At 45.7% G+C, this 17,072-nt stretch overlaps 1 protein-coding gene and 1 pseudogene across 3 annotated transcripts in view; both read left to right on the forward strand.

Moving 5' to 3' along the window:
* Window positions 1-1,695: 1,695 nt before the first annotated feature.
* Window positions 1,696-15,701, forward strand: LOC311612154 (D-3-phosphoglycerate dehydrogenase-like; annotated as a pseudogene). Its single transcript has 2 exons — window positions 1,696-3,199; window positions 15,649-15,701. The product of its transcript is annotated as a D-3-phosphoglycerate dehydrogenase-like (transcript).
* Window positions 15,702-16,184: 483 nt separating this feature from the next.
* The window catches only part of UPF2 (UPF2 regulator of nonsense mediated mRNA decay), a 108,323-nt gene continuing 107,435 nt past the window's right edge, over window positions 16,185-17,072 (forward strand). For both annotated transcript variants that reach the window (XM_084875639.1, XM_084875640.1), the window contains exon 1: window positions 16,185-16,326. The gene's annotated coding sequence lies outside the window, so the exon portion shown is untranslated. The remainder of the gene's footprint in view (window positions 16,327-17,072) is intronic.

Raw genomic sequence — 17,072 nt, forward strand, 5'->3', positions numbered from 1 at the left:
GGGCAGCCTGGATGAGGGGCCTGTGGTAGTTGCAGGCCGGCCACGCCCCCAAGAGACCCAACTGGAGGCCCTGGTGTCTGGGATTTATTTATATTCTATATTTGAAACTTTGTAGCCTTGAGTGGAGGCCTAGGCCACCCAGGGTGTGCTGAAAGCTTGGTTTCCACCATTATTAGGAAGCTCAAGCCTCCTGCTTGCTCCATGGCCATAGCCATCTTGGTTGGGTTAATTTGTGTACTCACTCCTGATTGGCTAGTGGATGTGGCTTGTGGGTGTAGCAGAGGTAGAGTCAATTTGCATATTACCTTTTTATTATATAGGACTAGTAGCCCTGTGCATGAATCTATGTGCCAGTAGCTCTCCACCCGCTGATTCACCCTCCTGTAGCCCCCCCCCCCATAGCTTGCTACCCTGCCCCCTCCTGTAGCTCTCCGCTGCCTGCTTGTAGCCTGTAGATTGCTGCTGCCCTCCTTTAGCTCTCTGCCTGCTGCCCCACCCTTTTGTAGCTCCCTCCACCTCCCACGCCCCCCCCCCCATAGATTACTGCCCTGACTCCTCTTGTAGCTCTCTGCCAACCACTTGTAGCTCACTGCCCCACCCTCCTGTTGATCCATGATCCAGTTGTTACACAGTTGGTTGTTATGCTTAACAACGATTTGCATATTGTACCCCAATACATTCATTTAAAAAAAAAGAAAAGAAAAGAAAAGAAACATCAATTTTGAGACATGGGATGTTATACTAAACTAGAGGCCTGGTGCATGAAATTCATGCATGAGTAGTGTCCTGGCTGGTGATCAGGGCTGATTGGGACCTTCTAGCTCAGGGGTCCTCAAACTTTTTAAAGTGGGGGCCAGATCACGGTCCCTCAGAGAGCTGGAGGGCCGGACTATATGAACTACTAATTCCTACTGTAACACCTCGGCTGCGCTCACTGCCCAAAAAACCTGGCGGGCCGGATCAGACTCCTCTACGGGCCTCATGTGGCCCGTGGGCCATAGTTTGAAGACCCTTGTCTGGCCAGGCCCTTCCTTCCCCTGGTACTGGCTGCCAGCTGAGGCCTTCCTTTCGTTTTGTGCCACCCCTTGGTAGTCAGCACACATCATATTGAATGGTCAAACTCCTAGTTGGTTGAACTGCTGAGGGGACGATTTGCATATTAGCCCTTTATTATCTCTATAATAAAGAGCCAGGGTACAACGACTTTAGACTGAAGCTCTACCAGACCGGAAGTCAGTGCTGGGTTATCATGGTAACCCAGCGCTGACTGCTTCGGCTTCAGGCAGAGTGCCCCAGCACAGACTGCTGAGGAGGCTGCAAATCAGGGCCAGAGAGAGGCTGAAGAGAGAAGCAGGGACTGATCCATTGCCTCTGTGTCAGCTTTTGACCAGTACTTGCCTCTCTTTTTCTCTCCCAGTCTGGCCAGCAGCTGCACCTCCATTTCTCTCCTGACCTCCACCAGGGCTGCTGATCAGCAACTCCTTTCTGATCAGGCCCCATTGATAGGGCCAGACATGCTGACTGGCATAGAAACTGACCAATCAGAATCAAATCTGGGTGACTTGTGAGGAACCAATGGCTGCTTAGGAGGCAGAGCGTTAGACGCTCACTGGCATAGAAACTGACCAATAAGAACCAAATCTAGGGGCTTAGAATTATTTCTGTCCAGGGAGAGTATGGATCCTAAGGCCAGCAATGGCCTTCGCAAATCTACAGAAAATGCTCATCAGTGACAGCATGGACCCTTGCTGCCAGGAGATCCTGCAAGATGAAGGGCTGCAGGTGGTGAAGAAGCAGAACCTGAGCAAAGAGGAGCTGGTAGCCGAGCTGAAGGACTGTGAAGGCCTTATTGTCCACTCGGCCACCAAGGTGACGGCCGATGTCATCAACGCAGCAGAGAAGCTCCAGGTCGTGGGGCCAGGGGAGGCGGCATCAGCGTGGACAGAGTGGATCTGGAGGCCTCCACAAGGAAGGGCATCCTGGTCATGAACACTCCCAATGGGAACAGTCTTAGTAATGCGGAGCTCACCTGTGGGATGATTCCCCGGGCAACAGCTTCAATGAAGGATGGCAAATGGAACCGAAAGAAGTTCATGGGAACCGAGTTGAATGGAAAGACCCTGGGAATTCTTGGCCTGAAGAGGATCGGGAGAGAGGTGGCTATAGTCCTTGGGGATGAAGACTGTAGGGTATGACCCCATCATCTCACCAGAGGTCTCGGTCTCCTTCGGTGTTCAGCAGCTTCCCCTGGAGGAGATCTGGCCCCTCTGTGACTTCATCACTGTGCACACCCCTCTCCTGTCCTCCACGACAGGCCTGCTGAATGACAGCATCTTCGTCCTATACAAGAAGGGCGTGTGCATGGTGAACTGCGCCCATGGAGGGATTGTAGATGAGGATGCCCTGCTCTAGGCCCTGCAGTAAGGATAGAGAACGGGCGCAGCGCTGTTAGCGTTCATGGAGGAGCCACCTCAGGACCATGCCTTTGTGGACCACGAGAATGTCATCAGCTGTCCCCACCTGGGCGCCAGCACCAAGAAGGCCCAGAGCCGCTTCAGGGAGAAGATGGGTGTCCAGTTCGTGGATATGGTGAAGGGGAGAGCCCCCATGGGAGTCGTGAATGCCCAGGCCCTTACCAGTGCCTTCTCTCTGCAAACCAAAACCTTGGATCATTTGGCAGAAGCTGTGGAGACTCTAATGCGAGCCTGGGCAGGGTTCCCCAAAGGGACCATCCAGGTGGTAACACAGGGTTTATCCTTGAAGAATGCTGGGAACTGCCTGAGCCCCGCAGTCATTGCCGGCCTTCTCAAAGACACTTCTAATCATGCAGGTGTGTACTTGGTGAACGCCAAGCTGCTGGTGAGGGAGGCCAGCCTCAATGTAAGCACCCCCCATTATCCCACTGTGCCAGGAGAGCAAGGATGTGGGGAAGGCTTCCTGAGCGTGACCCTGGCAAGTGTCCCCGACCAGGCTGTGGGCTTTGTCCAGGGCACCACACCTGTGCTACAGGCACTCAATAGAGCTGCCTTCAGACCAGAAGTGCCTCTCGGCAGAGGTCTGCCCCTGCTTCTGTTCCGGGCTCAGCCCTCAAAACCTGCCATGCTGCCTACTATGATTGGGCTCCTGGCAGAGGCAGGCGTGCAGCTGTTGTCCTACGAGACCTTGGTGGTGTCCAATGAGGAGACCTGGCACGTCATGGGCATCCCTCTTGCAATCTGGGACCGCTGGCTCCTAACTGCTCACCTTCCTGCCTGCCTGATCACCCCTAACTGCCTCTGCCTGCTTGCCCTAACCCTTCTGCCTGCCTGCCTGATCACCCCAACTGCCCTCCCCTGCTGGCCTGATCTCACTCCCTGGGGGATCAGGCCTAAACTGGCAGTTGGGGCCAGGCTGAAAGGGGTCAAAAGGAGGCAATGGTTGCCAGGCTGGGTGCGGAAGGAATGGATGCTAGATGCCGACATCGTCAGCACCCTGCTACCTTGAAGTTCCCTGCCTCCTCCTCTCCTCCTTCACTCGCCACGGCGCCACCACCGTGGTAGGCAGGCGGTGGGCTGATCGGGGCCTGCTGGCCAGGGGGAGGGATGGAGCATGGGAGGCCGGAGAGACCCAGCCTTTGGCCTCCCTGGGAAAGGGGCCACCCATCTCCTGTTCCCCGTCCCAGCTCAGGTGCCGACAAGGACCATAGGAGTTTGGCTGGCTTGGGGAGGTTGGCTGTGGGAGCACACTGACCACTAGGGGACAGCTCCTGCATTGAGTCTCTTCCCCCTGATGGTCAGAGCATGCCATAGCGACTGGTCATTCCAGTTTTTTAGGCTTTTATATGAATACTAGAGGTCCAATGCCCGTCCTGCACCCTCTCCAATCTGGGAGCCCTCTCCAATCCAGGAGTTTCTGTCTGTCTTTGCAATCATATGAGCAAATTGTCTGAGACCCCAACCCAGTTTGGTTTGTTGCTCACAGAATAATAGAGGCTTTTTTTTTCTTTGCTTCATTGGTGAAAATTTCCTGGAAGTTTTAGGATATCTTCCCTTTAATTTTTCCTAGACACTCTGATTTTACATATGTCTCTCACCTTTGCTTTCCCTCCACCCCCCACTGCAACAGTAACTTGCTCCAGGCTCACTTTTCTCTAATGTCTAGGAGAGTGGTTGGCAAACTCATTAGTCAACAGAGCCAGATGTCAACAGTACAATGATTGAAATTTCTTTTGAGAGCTGAAAATCGACTTCTGCACATGGGCCACAAAGTTTCAATCGCACTGTACCTGCGTGCCCACATGTGGTATTTTGTGGAAGAGCCACACTCAAAGGGAAAGAGCTGCATGTGGCTCTCGAGCCACAGTTTGCTGACCACTGGACTAGGAGATCCCGTCTGCCACCAGAACTATGTTTCCCAGCATTCCTGGTGCTACCCGTGCTCTGGCTTTTGCTTCCAGTCCTGGGGCTACCACCAGAACTCCTGGTGCTCCAGGCATTCTTGGTTTTCCCTTCTTGCTCTGTCTCTGTCCCATGGTCTCCCACTCTGCCAAGTCCTCCAAGTTGCCAGCTCTCCTTCTCTGCTCTCCTTCTGTTGGCTTGGGGAGCTACATTCCCCAAGCCACTCTACTCTCCACCAGCTCTCCTGCTCTGCTCTCTGCACAGTGCCTGTGCATGCAAATTAACCCAACGTCTTTGCACAATACTCACTCTTGATTGGCTGGCATGCATAATGGAGATACAGTAAATTTACATATTTCTGTTTTGTTATATAGAATAGATATTCATTTTAAAGTTCATTGTCTTAGCAAAATTTATAATGCTGGAGTAAAAGGTTTCAGGTGACCTGGTTTTACACCAGTGTTAGGACAAAAAAAAAGGGCTGTTTTGAAGCACCATTTACTCAAATTTCAAAGCCATTTAAATTGTGTTTATTGTTTCAAAAATGATTTGGTAATAGCTAACAAAGCACATATGATGAAATCTGGGTTAAGTGATTTTATTTGAATTACCTCATTTACTATCCACAAAACCCTATGAAAAACTACAATCTCTTCTTCCTCTAAAATCAACAGATATTTTTTTAAAAAAGGAGAGACAAACAAAAACACCTAATTGGAGAAACTGGCATATGTAAGCTGGATGGTTTTTCTTTCATTTCATACCACAAACCTCAAGTAGCTTCCAGCATGACCTGGTAACCATTACTATACCTCTCCACTACGTTCTCACTCTTCAAGGTGTTTCTTTCACCTTAGTTGCTGACCTTGCCTCCAGTTTCACTGAGAAAAATAGGACCAATCAAGAAGGATGTCCTTTATAACCCCTCCCCCCAACCAAATCTATTAGCCCATCTGTACATGCCCCATCTTCTTTGTCTTGTCTCTTGATATCATGCTTCTCTCAAAGGCACGCTTTCCACTTCTACCTTAGATTTCATTCCTTCTTACTGCCAGAAGAATTTTGCTTCTATATTATCGTTTTTTCCTCTCCCCTATGTCATTAATATTCCCTCACTATTGGATCATTCCCATCAGTATACATTCTCTAAATCTATCATTAAATAAATGCTAAAAAGATATAAAAGTAAAAGATACAAACAAGACTTCCCTGAGCTCACATTCTACTAGAATTATATTTTTCTGCTGCTCTTCACCTTAAAATTTCTCAGATATCAATCTGTCCCAAAATACTTCACTGAACTACCTCATACAAAGTCAATATTAATCATTATGAGGTTAATCCAATTAGCACATGTCTGGGCAACATTTGAGAATGGGAAATCAATTTCTCTTTCTGGAAGGAGGTCTTTTCTTGGCTTTCATAATACTATACTCTCCAGGTTTCTGCTTTCCTTACTCACAGACATTTTTAGAGACCTAACCTTTCTATCTGTAAGTTTCTCAGGGCTCAGTATTCGACCCTGCTTTCTATTTACATTTTTTTTCTTTTTAAATAAATCTTTGCTATTCATATTATTACAAAAGTTCCTCATTTTTTTCCCCTCCACCAGGTTCCCACCCCACCCTCTTCCCTTTTCCCACCCCCCATGGTCCTCATCCATAGGTGCACAGTTTATGTTCAGTCTCTTCCCACACCCCCCTCTCCTCTTTTCCCCGGGAAACGTCAGTCCTCTCCCCTTCCATACCTCTGATTCTATTATATTCAACAGTTAATATTGTTCATCAGGTTTTTTAATTCCCTTGGTTTTTAGATTCACTTGTTGATAGTTACATATTTGTTGTTCATAATTTTTATCTTTATCTTCTTCCTCTTCCTAAATAACCCCCTTTAGCAATTCATATAATTCTGGTTTGGCGGTGATGAACCCCTTTAGCTTTTTTTTTTTTTTATTTGTGAAGCTCTTTATCTGGCCTTCGATTCTGAGTGATAGCTTTGCTGGGTAGAGTATTTTTGGCTGTAGGTTCTTGCTATTCATCACCTTGAATATTTCTTGCCATTCCCGTCTGGCCTGTATGGTTTTTGTTGAGAAATCAGCTGCCAATCCTATGGGTGCTCCTTTATAGGTAACTACCTATAAAGCTCTTGCTGCTTTCAATATTCTCTCTTTGTCTTTTGCTCTTGGGATTTTAATTATGATGTGTCTTGGTATGGTCCTCTTTGGATTCCTTTTGTTTGGGGTTCTGTGTGCTTCCTGGACTTGTAAGTCTATTTCTTACACTAGGTGGGGAAGTTTTCTGCCACTATTTCTTTCAATATGTTTTTTGGTATCTTGCTCTCTCTCATCTTCTGGGACCCCATAATTCTTTTTTTTTTTTTTTTTTTTAATATATTTTATTGATTTTGTACAGAGAGGAAGGGAGAGAGATAGAGAGTTAGAAACATCGATGAGAGAGAGTCATCGATCAGCTGCCTCTTGCACACCCCTCACCGGGGATATGCCCACAACCAAGGTACATGCCCTTGACTGGAATCGAACCCGGGACCTTTCAGTCCCCAAGCCGACGCTCTATCCATTGAGCCAAACCGGTTTTGGAGGGACCCCCATAATTCTGATGTTGGTTAGCTTAAAGTTGTCCCAGAGGTTTCTTACACTATCTTCAACTTTCTGGATTCTCTTGTCTTCTTGCTTCTGCAGAGGAGTGTCCTCTGGCTCTTTGTATTCCAAGTCTTTGACTTGATTCTTGCAATCTTCCATTCTGTTTTTAGGACTCTGTATAATATTTTTTTATTTCAGAGAATGTATTCTTTATTTCTAGTTGATTCTTTATTAGTTCTAGTTGATCCCTTTTCATATCTTCATAGGTCTTGTTTATTTTATCGGCCTTTTCTAGGAAATTCTTGAAAAACCTTATAAGCGTGGTTTTGAACTCTATATCCAGCCGTTTTTTGTCCTCCATTTCTTTCGTTTGTGATCTGTTTCCTTGTTTCGGCATTTTTGCTGCTTCCCTGAGTTGGTAGGGTGATCTCCTTTTTTTTTTTTTTTTTTAAGAAATTTTATTGATTTCAGAGAGGAAGAGAGAGGAAAAGAGAAATAGAATTATTGATTGGCTGCCTCCTGCATGTCTCACATTGGGAATTGAATCCTCAACCCTGAGCATGTGCCATAACCTGGAATCCAACGAGCACCTCCTAATTCATAGGTTGATGCTCAATAACTGAGTCACACCAGTTGGGCGATTTTTTTTCTTATGGCTTTAAACACTGGCTTTGTTGATGATGCTCTGATGTAATCTACAGGCCGAAATTCTCCTCTGATTTCCAACTACCTATTTGATATCTGTAGTTGGATAACTGGGACCTTCTAATTCTTCAGGTTTTAGATAAAAGGTGTTCCTCTTTCCCCCCCCTCCCCCATAGCTCTCCTCCACCTGATTCCCCACCCCACCACATGCCCTTACCCCCTGCCACTGTTTTCATCAGTGTAAGACTTTTGTCCAAACTCTTCCCACACCCCTGAGACCCCGTTTCCTCTGAGAATTGACAGTCCACTCCCTTTCAATGTCCCTAATTCCATTATATTCACCAGTCCATTCTGTTCTTCAGACTTTTTATTCACTAGATTTTTAGATTCACTTGTTGGTAGGTATGTATTTGATGTCTCCTTGTTGTTCATAAATAATATCTTTACCTTTTTCTTCTTCTTCCTCTTATTAAAAAATACCCTTCAGCATTTCATGTAATTTTGGTTTGGTGGTGATAGACTCCTTTAGCTTTCTCTTGTCTGTGAAGCTCTTTATATGCCTTTCAATTCTGAATGAAAGCTTTGCTTGGTAGAGTAATCTTGGTTGTAGGTTCTTACTGTTCATCACTTTGAATATTTCTTACCTTTCCCTTCTGGCCTGCATAGTTTCTGTTGAGAAATCAGCTGACAGTCATATAGGTACTCCCTTATAGGTAACTTACTGCTTTTCTCTTGCTGCTTTCAAGATTCTCTCTTTGTCTTTTGCCCTTGGCATTTTAATTATGAAGTGTCTTGGTGTGGTCCTCTTTGGATTCATCTTTTTTTGGGTTCTGTGTGTTTCCTGAACTTGTAAGTCTATTTCTTTCACCAGCTAGGGAAAGTTTTCTGTCATTATTTCTTCTAATAGGCTTTCAATATTTTGCTCTCTCTCTTCTTCTGGCACCCCAAAACTTAGGATGTTGGTATGCTTAAACTTGTCCCAGAGGCTCCTTACACTATCTTCATATTTTTGGATCCTTTTTTCTTTTTGCTTTTCTGGTTGAGTGTTTTTTGTTTCCTCATATTTCAGATCTTTGGTTTAATTCTTAGGGTATGTTAATCTACAGTTGAGTTTCTGTTTATTCTTTATTTCAGATAGTGTATGCTTAATTTCTGACTGGTCCTTTTCCATTTTTTTTGGCATCCTCCTTAAGGTCCTTGAAGGTCTTATCAAGTTTCTCAGCGGTTTTTATAAGATTCTTGAGTAGAAAAAGAAGCAAAGAGAGAAACCAAGATGACGGCATAGGTAAACACCTAACTGCATCCTTACACAACAATTTCAATAAAATACAACTAAAATACAAAATGGACATTACCCAGAACTATAGGAAAGTCGACTGACTGGAAATTCTACAATGAGAAGGAAAGAGAAAACCAGAAGGAAAATCAGAGGAGCTGTAAAAGCCTAAGGTACGGAGACACGTTGTGCGTGTGGAGAGGACAGAGCCGGAGAGGAGGGAGGCTGAGTACCTGGCTGGCGTTCCCTAGTGGGAAGGAGATAAAAGCTCCGGACTGTGCTGAACCCCAGTTCCGACAACACTGAACTCCAGTTCTGGGCAAGACCCTGGGGACCTAGACACATAAGGAGAAAGTCTGGGCTGTAAGGTGGATTCTCAGGGGAGCAGCAAAAGGCAATCCCAGAGGTGTGCACATTACCCGCAGAGGACGGACTGTTGACTCTGCTACTAGATTGCCCTAGCAGAAAGGAGACAAAAGCTCCGGACTGTGCTGAGCCCCAGTTCCGACTGCACTGAAACCCAGTTCTAGGCCAGACCCTGGGGACCCAGGCTCATAAGGAGGGAGCCTGGGCTGTAAGGTGGAAACTCAGGGGAGCAGCGAAAGGAAGTCCCAGAGGCACATGCACATTGCACGCAGAGAACAGAGTGTTGACTGTGCTGTGGGATTGCCCTAGTGGGAAGGAGACAAAAGCTCCAGACTGCTCTGAACCCCACTTCCAACTGAACTGAACCCCAGTTCCAGGCTCATTGGGGGAGACCCTAGACTGTTTGGTAGCATACGAAACCCAAGGGCACCTTTCTCTCAGAGGTCTTTGCAACAAGTACCGAAGGACACTGAGGAACACTGAGACTCAGGAGCCTCATAGGGCAGAGCTGTTGGAAGCCAAGGCTGTAGGCTCCACCCTGAAACTCTACCCCATCCAAGCTGAACACAGAGACTTTTAAGGCTACCAACTCAGGAACGCTGCGAAAATGCCGAGCCAAGGAAACAGATCACAAACGAAAGAAATGGAGGACAAAAAATGACTGGATATAGAGTTCAAAACCATGCTTATAAGGTTTTTCAAGAATTTCCTAGAAAAGGCCAATAAAATAAATGAGACCTATAAGGATATGAAAAGGGATCAACTACAAATAATAAGGGATCAACTAGAAATAATAAGAGGTCAACAAGAAATAAAGAATAAAATATTCTGAATGTCTGAAATAAAAAATATTATACAGAGTCCTAAAAACAGAATGGAAGATTGCAAGAATCAAGTCAAAGATTTGGAACATAAAGAGCCAGAAGACACTCCTTCGCAGAAGCAAGAAGACAAGAGAATCCAGAAAGTTGAAGATAATGTAAGAAACCTCTGGGACAACTTCAAGAGAACCAACATCAGAATTATGGGGGTCCCAGAAGATGAGAGAGAGCAAGATACCAAAAACATACTGGAAGAAATAGTGACAGAAAACTTCCCCCACCTGGTGTAAGAAATAGACTTACAAGTCCAGGAAGTGCACAGATCTCCAAACAAAAGGAATCCAAAGAGGACCACACCAAGGTACATCATAATTAAAATTCCAAGAGCAAAAGACAGAGAGAGAATATTAAAAGCAGCAAGAGCAAAGCAGGTAGTTACCTATAAAGGAGCACCCATATGATTGGCAGCTGATTTCTCAACAGATACCATGCAGGCCAGACAGGAATGGCAAGAAATATTCAAGGTGATGAATAGCAAGAACCTACAGCCAAAAATACTCTACCCAGCAAAGCTATCACTCAGAATCGAAGGCCAGATAAAGAGCTTCACAAATAAAAAAAACTAAAGGAGTTCATCACCGCCAAACCAGAATTATATGAATTGCTGATGGGGGTTCTTTCAGAAGAGGAAGAAAATAAAGATAAAAATTATGAACAACAAATATGTAACTATCAACAAGTGAATCTAAAAACCAAGGGAATTAAAAAAACCTGATGAACAATATTAACTGTTGAATATAATAGAATCAGAGTTATGGAAGGGGAGTGGACTGACGATTCCTGCGGAAAAGAAGATTGTGGGGTGTGGGAAGAGACTGAACATAAACTGTGCATCTATGGATGAGGACCATGGGGGGTGGGAAAGGGCAGAGGGTGGGGTGGGAACCTGGTGGAAGGGAGCAATGGAGGGGGGAAAAATGAGGAACATTTGTAATAATATGAACAGTAAAGATTTATTAAAAAATAAATAAATAAAACAAGCAAAGAAAAAAAAAGATTCTTGAGTAACCTTATAAATGTGGTTTTGAACTCTATGTCGTCCCATAGTTTGCTTTCCTCCATTTCTTTTATTTGTGACAAGATTCTGTGTCTCTGCATTTTGGCTGATTCCCTGTGTTGATGGAGCGGCTTTGTGTGGTAGGTGACCTATAGGGGCAAGTAGCTCAGCCTCCCCAATCACCTGATGTGGACGCTCGTGGTACACCCCTTTGTGGGCTAAGTGCAAAGTCGTGGTGTAGTTAAGCTTTGATTGCTGTTGGTACACTGGGAGGAATTGTCCTCTAGGCCAGTTGGCTGTGGGGACCCTTTGTGTTTATAATGGAAGAACTGTTGCACTGGAGACACACTTATGGTGCAGGATTTTTTTCAGTAGGGCTTTGTTGTTCACTGAGTTTGCCTCTTGAATATGTCACTTATGGATATGAGGAGTTGAAATCTGGTGTCTCACACTGACCACTAGGTACACTGGCTTCTCGATCTCCAATGGGGTGCAGGTCAGCTGCTGTCTGAGGCCACCCTGCAGGAGCTACAGTGAGAACTACAGTTTTCTCCTATTTGCTTGGGATTTGGAGATTTTGGAGCTGTCTGAACAGAGTTGCAAGTTTGCTAGGTTAAGCTGTAGTAGGGAAAGCCATTCATATGCAAAAGCCACTGCTTGGATCTTGAGTGGATTTTTAGGTTGGGCAGGGCGGGTTCTCAGGGTGTCACCAAGCTAGGGCATGGCAAACAGCAATGGCTGGCAAACCGCATCCCTACATCTCGTGCCCCAGCGCAGCTAGCAATTATTTCTGCGTGCAGCTCTGCAAGCAAGCCATCCTCACTTTCCGACCTGATGGCAAGCAGTCCAGCTTCTCCCTGTAGGAGTTTGGGTCCTGCGCGGCTCCCCAGAAACTGGATTTCTGAGAAATAGGGAGGTTGTCTCCCTTCAGGTTAAAGAAAGCAATGCCCACTGCCAGCCCGAATCACCGCACCTCCATACCCCAGCTTTTTGGCGTTTGTGCACTGAATGCTCTTTTCTCTTTCCTTTTAGTTGTAGAACTTCCATTCAGCCAGCCCTCTGGATGATAGATGTTTTATCTTTTAGTATTAGTTTTGAAATTGTTGTGCAAGGCAGGAGTCTAGGTGTTTATGCCACCATCTTGGGTTCCTCTCTTAGATTTCTTATTGAATGGAAACAGCTCCGCACATTATTTCAGAAACTGTTAGTAAGAGAAAGAGATCAAGTTGTTGAAAAATTTCCACCAGAGATATTCCATAAAGAGGTGGCTGCTTGAAAAAACAGGTAGGCCTGGCTGGCATGGCTCAGTGGTTGAGCAATGACTTATGAATCAGAAGGTCACAGTTCAATTCCCGGTCAGGGCGCATGACTGGGGTTTTGGGCTTGATCCCCAGTGTGGGGCATGTGAAAGGCACCTGATCAGTGATTCTCTCTCATCACTGATGTTTTTATCTCTCTTTCTCTCTCTCTCCCTTTCTCTCTGCAATCAATAACAATATATTAAAAAAAATATTTTAACTTTGTTTAAGTTAGCTAAACTAGACTGTGGCTTTAAAAACACAGCTAGAATTGTTTATATTAACAACAGACACCCAGCAGAGGACCATATAGTTCATTTCACATAAGGCCCGTTTTTGTTTTTTACACTCAGCCTTATTATTATAATCGCTTTTCTTGCCGTTTGCTTTCTTCTGTGAAGTAGAATTATAACCAGGTTTCAAGTAGAAAATAGTATTGCATGAAAGAAAAATATATGTATATATACACCAGTTTTCATATTTATTTTGTTTTTTTGTTTCTTTCTTTATTTTTCTTTCTTTCTTTCTTTTTTTTTTTTTTTTTTTTTTTTTTTAACATGGTAGAGTTCTGTGAATTGAAGCAGGCAAAAAGAATAGACTTTTTTTTTTTTTTCCATCTACGTACATGGGTTATGCATATTATGCATATATCCATACAAGGTCTTTGGTTGTTCACTTCCCACACACCCTCCCCTGCCTTCCCTCTGAGATTCCTCAGTATGTTCCATGCTTCCATGTCTCTGGATCCACTCCGTTCATCAGTTTATTTTGTTCATTAGATCCTACATATGAGTGAGATCATGTGATGTTTGTCTTTCTCTGGCTGGCTTATTTCACTCCAGGTCCCTCCATGTTGTCTCAAAGGGTAAGAAATCCAAGAATGGACATTTTGAGAATATTCTCAAATAATAAAATATCTAAACATTTAAAAGCTTAATATAGTTTCAGAAAATAGTAAAGTTTGAATATTATCAAAATTCAGAAATGATGGTTTCTTCAGAGCAGTGTTTCTTCCAGTTACAATCGCAATGATATGCTATAAATTAAGGGTTTTGGTGGATAGCTTGACATCCTTTCTTTGGAAAACAAAATGATTGGCAGCATTGTCAGTCAATATAAAAGCCTACATAAAGGCAGTGGAATATAGGAGAAAGAATTTGGGTTTTTAGAGTTAGATTTGAGTATAATACTACTAGATAATATGCTTACTAGTTTTGTGAGCTGGAGTAAATTACTTAGTCTTTCTATGATTCAGTTCCTATAAATAGGGACCATAATATTTACTGGATTCTTGTGATTATTAGTTAAAATAACATAGGTAAAATAACAAATACTCAATAAAAATGCCCTCTTTCAACAACTGATGAAATGCAAAGATTGACTTAATTGAGGCTAAGAGGGATTTATTTATCAATCACATGGGGTAAATGTTAAGTTAGTCAGACAAAATGGGGGAAAAAAACTTAAAAATGTGGGTTATGCCTGGATAGCGTGGCTCAGAGGTTGAGCATCCACTCATGCACCAAATGTTCACCAATTAGATTCCTGGTCAGGGCACATTCCCAGCAGGGATAGGGAGTCTGTTGGAGGCAGCCAATCAATGTTGCTGTTTCTCATTGATTTTTCTATCTCTCCCTCCCTCTCCTTTCCCCTCTCTCTAAATATCTAAAATCAATAAAAATATATTTAAAATGTGGGTAGCTATCACCAGTGTTTGGGGACAGTTCTCTCTTAGTTATCAATGGTACTGACAGCAGAATTTGTTTTTCTCTTTTATTCCCCTTTCAATGATTAACCTATTAGTGTTTTGAAGAAAAAAACACTAAAACTTATATACAGGAAAAATCAACATTCAGTTTGGGAGGCAATTTGCTAAGACTAAATGGAAAGTAAAACACCACAGAGAGGCAAATGGGCAGAAGCTGAATAAGTGGAAAAACTACACTTGCCTCAAATATAGCAGCTCATTTTGTGGGACTGGAAACTGGGTGGGGCCCCGAACTCAAGCAAGAATCAACCTAGGACTTGTATGCATGCATCTGAGCAAAACCAATGGATACAGACAGCAGTGGGAGGTGAGGGCTTGTGCTTGGGGGAGAGGGTGGAGGGGAGAGGTCAATGGGGGAAAAAAAGAGACTCATGTAATACTTTAAACAATAAAGAATTAAAAAAAAAAAAAAAAAAAAAAGAATCAAGACCAGTGTTGCACCTTTGTTTCTTTGGCTCCTGACTAGCCAAAGCCGACAGACTATTCGGACACCTAGCCAGATCATGTTGACAGACATTCGCACTGTTTCAATAAAAATCGAAGGCCAGATGCACAAATTTAGTAATTTAAGAGAGAGTAAGTGGTGTGGATAAAATGATACCTATTTTAAAGAGTCCACTTGGGTTTGCATTTGGAAGTAATGACAAGACTATTATAAAAACAACACACCAATGACTTAATTAAAAAAGGGAAGTCATTCCATTGTAACTTTTAAATTTGTTTGCTAGAACCCGGTACTTTCTAAAGCCTGTATGGAGCACAGACGGTGTAGTCCAGGGTAAACCTATGAACCAGAAGGTCCAAAAGGTCACGGTTCTATTCCAGGTCAGGGCACATCCCAGGTTGCAGGCTGCATCCCGTGTGGGGCTTGCAGGAGGCAGCTGATCAATGATTCTCTCTCATCATTAATGTTTCTCTTTCTCTTCCTCGGCCTTCCTCTCTGAAACCAATAAACGTATATATATATTTTAAAAACTTGTATGGAAAGAGCCTTGATTCTTCACGATGAGGTGTTTCTATGTCGAACACCTAAAACTGCTCCTGAAATTTCTCCAGGGGACTTTCTTACTTTCTCCAGGTCACTCTAAAATCCAGACCCATTCCTAACCAACTCCTACCTTCCTCACCAGCTATAATAATAATATTCAAACTACGGCCCGCGGGCCACATGCAGCCCCCAGGGGAGTCTGATCCTGCCCGCCAGGTTTTTTGGGCAGTGAGCGCAGCCAAGGTGTTACAGTAGGGATTAGTAGTTTATATAGTCCGGCCCTCCAGCTCTCTGAGGGACCTTAATCTGGCCCCCACTTTAAAAAGTTTGAGGACCCCTGAGCTATATTCTTTAGCTTCTCCAGTTTCCAATTTTCCAAATCTTCACCCGCATCCCTCGAATTAGTACAATCCAACTTTCCCTTCTCACACCCTTTCCTTGTTATTAACTCCAGGAAACTCCCACGAGAATCACGTGGCCAATCTTGTCCTTCACGGCGCTCCGTAATTCTCCTACTGTTCCACGCCCTTACTTACCTCCTGTTAGCCCCGCCCCGCCCATTCTCGCTTCCCTTCCCTCTCCCCTCTCCCAGAGGCCTGCGCTTGCGCACCTCCAATACAGGGCGCCTTCCCTTTCCTGGCGACCAATCCACTTCCTGCCTCCGGCTCTCGGAACACTCCTCCCCTCAGCTGGGGCCCTGGCTCGAGGTGCTGGTTTTGGCTGTCCTACTGATTGCCTGTCTAAAAAAATTTTCTCCTCTTTTCAAGCGGACAATTCAAACGAGCCACTAAGTGTGTGGCACTCATATGAGCCTTTGCTCGCTATCTACCATTTCGTAGCTGAAATGAGGGCAGCGGTATGCTGGAGGATGGGCGATCCGAACTGTGTTCAATCTGGCAATGTAGGGGAGAGCTTCTTCCTTTCCACCACGCTCCGCCCCGCCCCCACTCACAGCTCGTCCGCGCTGGTGAGTGGCGGGCGGACGGGCGGGAGGGCCGGCGGGCGGAGGGAGGAGGGGGAGCTGAGGGAAGGCGGGCCCTCGGCTGCGAGATAGGTGGGGGGAAGGGAGGGGAGAGCCCGAGCTGGAGTTAGTGCTGGGAAACCCGGGGCTAATGTTGACAACAGGCTCGAGGTGAGTTCCGGAGAACCCCCTTCCCCTCCGCTCCAACGACCGGGGAGAAGCGGGTTTGAGGAGCACCGGCCTGGACTCCCACTCCCCGTGGTACCCAAGAGGCGACTCCTCACCCCGGCGCTCCGGGGGCGGCAAGCAGGAGACGGACCGCGGGTCCAGCGTCGTCCTCCTCACACCTCTTTTTCGGAGGCTCCCACCGACGCCGGAGCCCCCGACCCGGGGCAGGCATGAGGGGCGCCTGCCCCACATGCCCCGGCTGGGCCTCGCGGCTGGAGGCGGGGAGCTTGCTGTGTCGGGGTGAAGGTGTTTGGGGGTGTGGAGTAGAGCGGGGGAGGTTGGGGAAAGCTCTTCGGGAGCCGGGAGGGAGGCGAGGGCGAGGAAGTGGGGAGGTGCTCGTGTGGGAGGATGCGGAGCGGGGAGACCAGCCGGAGGAGAGTTTCGGTCTTCGGTGTGGGGGCCGGTGGGGTGTGAAGTTGGGGTTGGGGCAGGGATGGTAGTCGAAGGTGACCGTGGATGCCCACAGGAAGGGAACTAGCGGCGGGGAAGCGTGGTAGGTATGGGAACGGAGCGAGAACAGGGGTTTGTGGGAGATGCGTGTTTAGGGGCAGGGGTTTTGGTGTATCTGGGGATGGTGGGCATAGATTGTTTGGTTTGCTTCCTTTTAGTCTGGTAAAGCCGGCGAACCTTCACTTTGCCTTCATCCCATGGCTCCTGGTACTCTTGTTAGGGCTGTTGAAGAAGGAGAT

This window comes from Pipistrellus hanaki (genome assembly GCF_964339955.1).
Source record: "Pipistrellus hanaki genome assembly, chromosome: 1".
Lineage (NCBI taxonomy): Eukaryota > Metazoa > Chordata > Mammalia > Chiroptera > Vespertilionidae > Pipistrellus > Pipistrellus hanaki.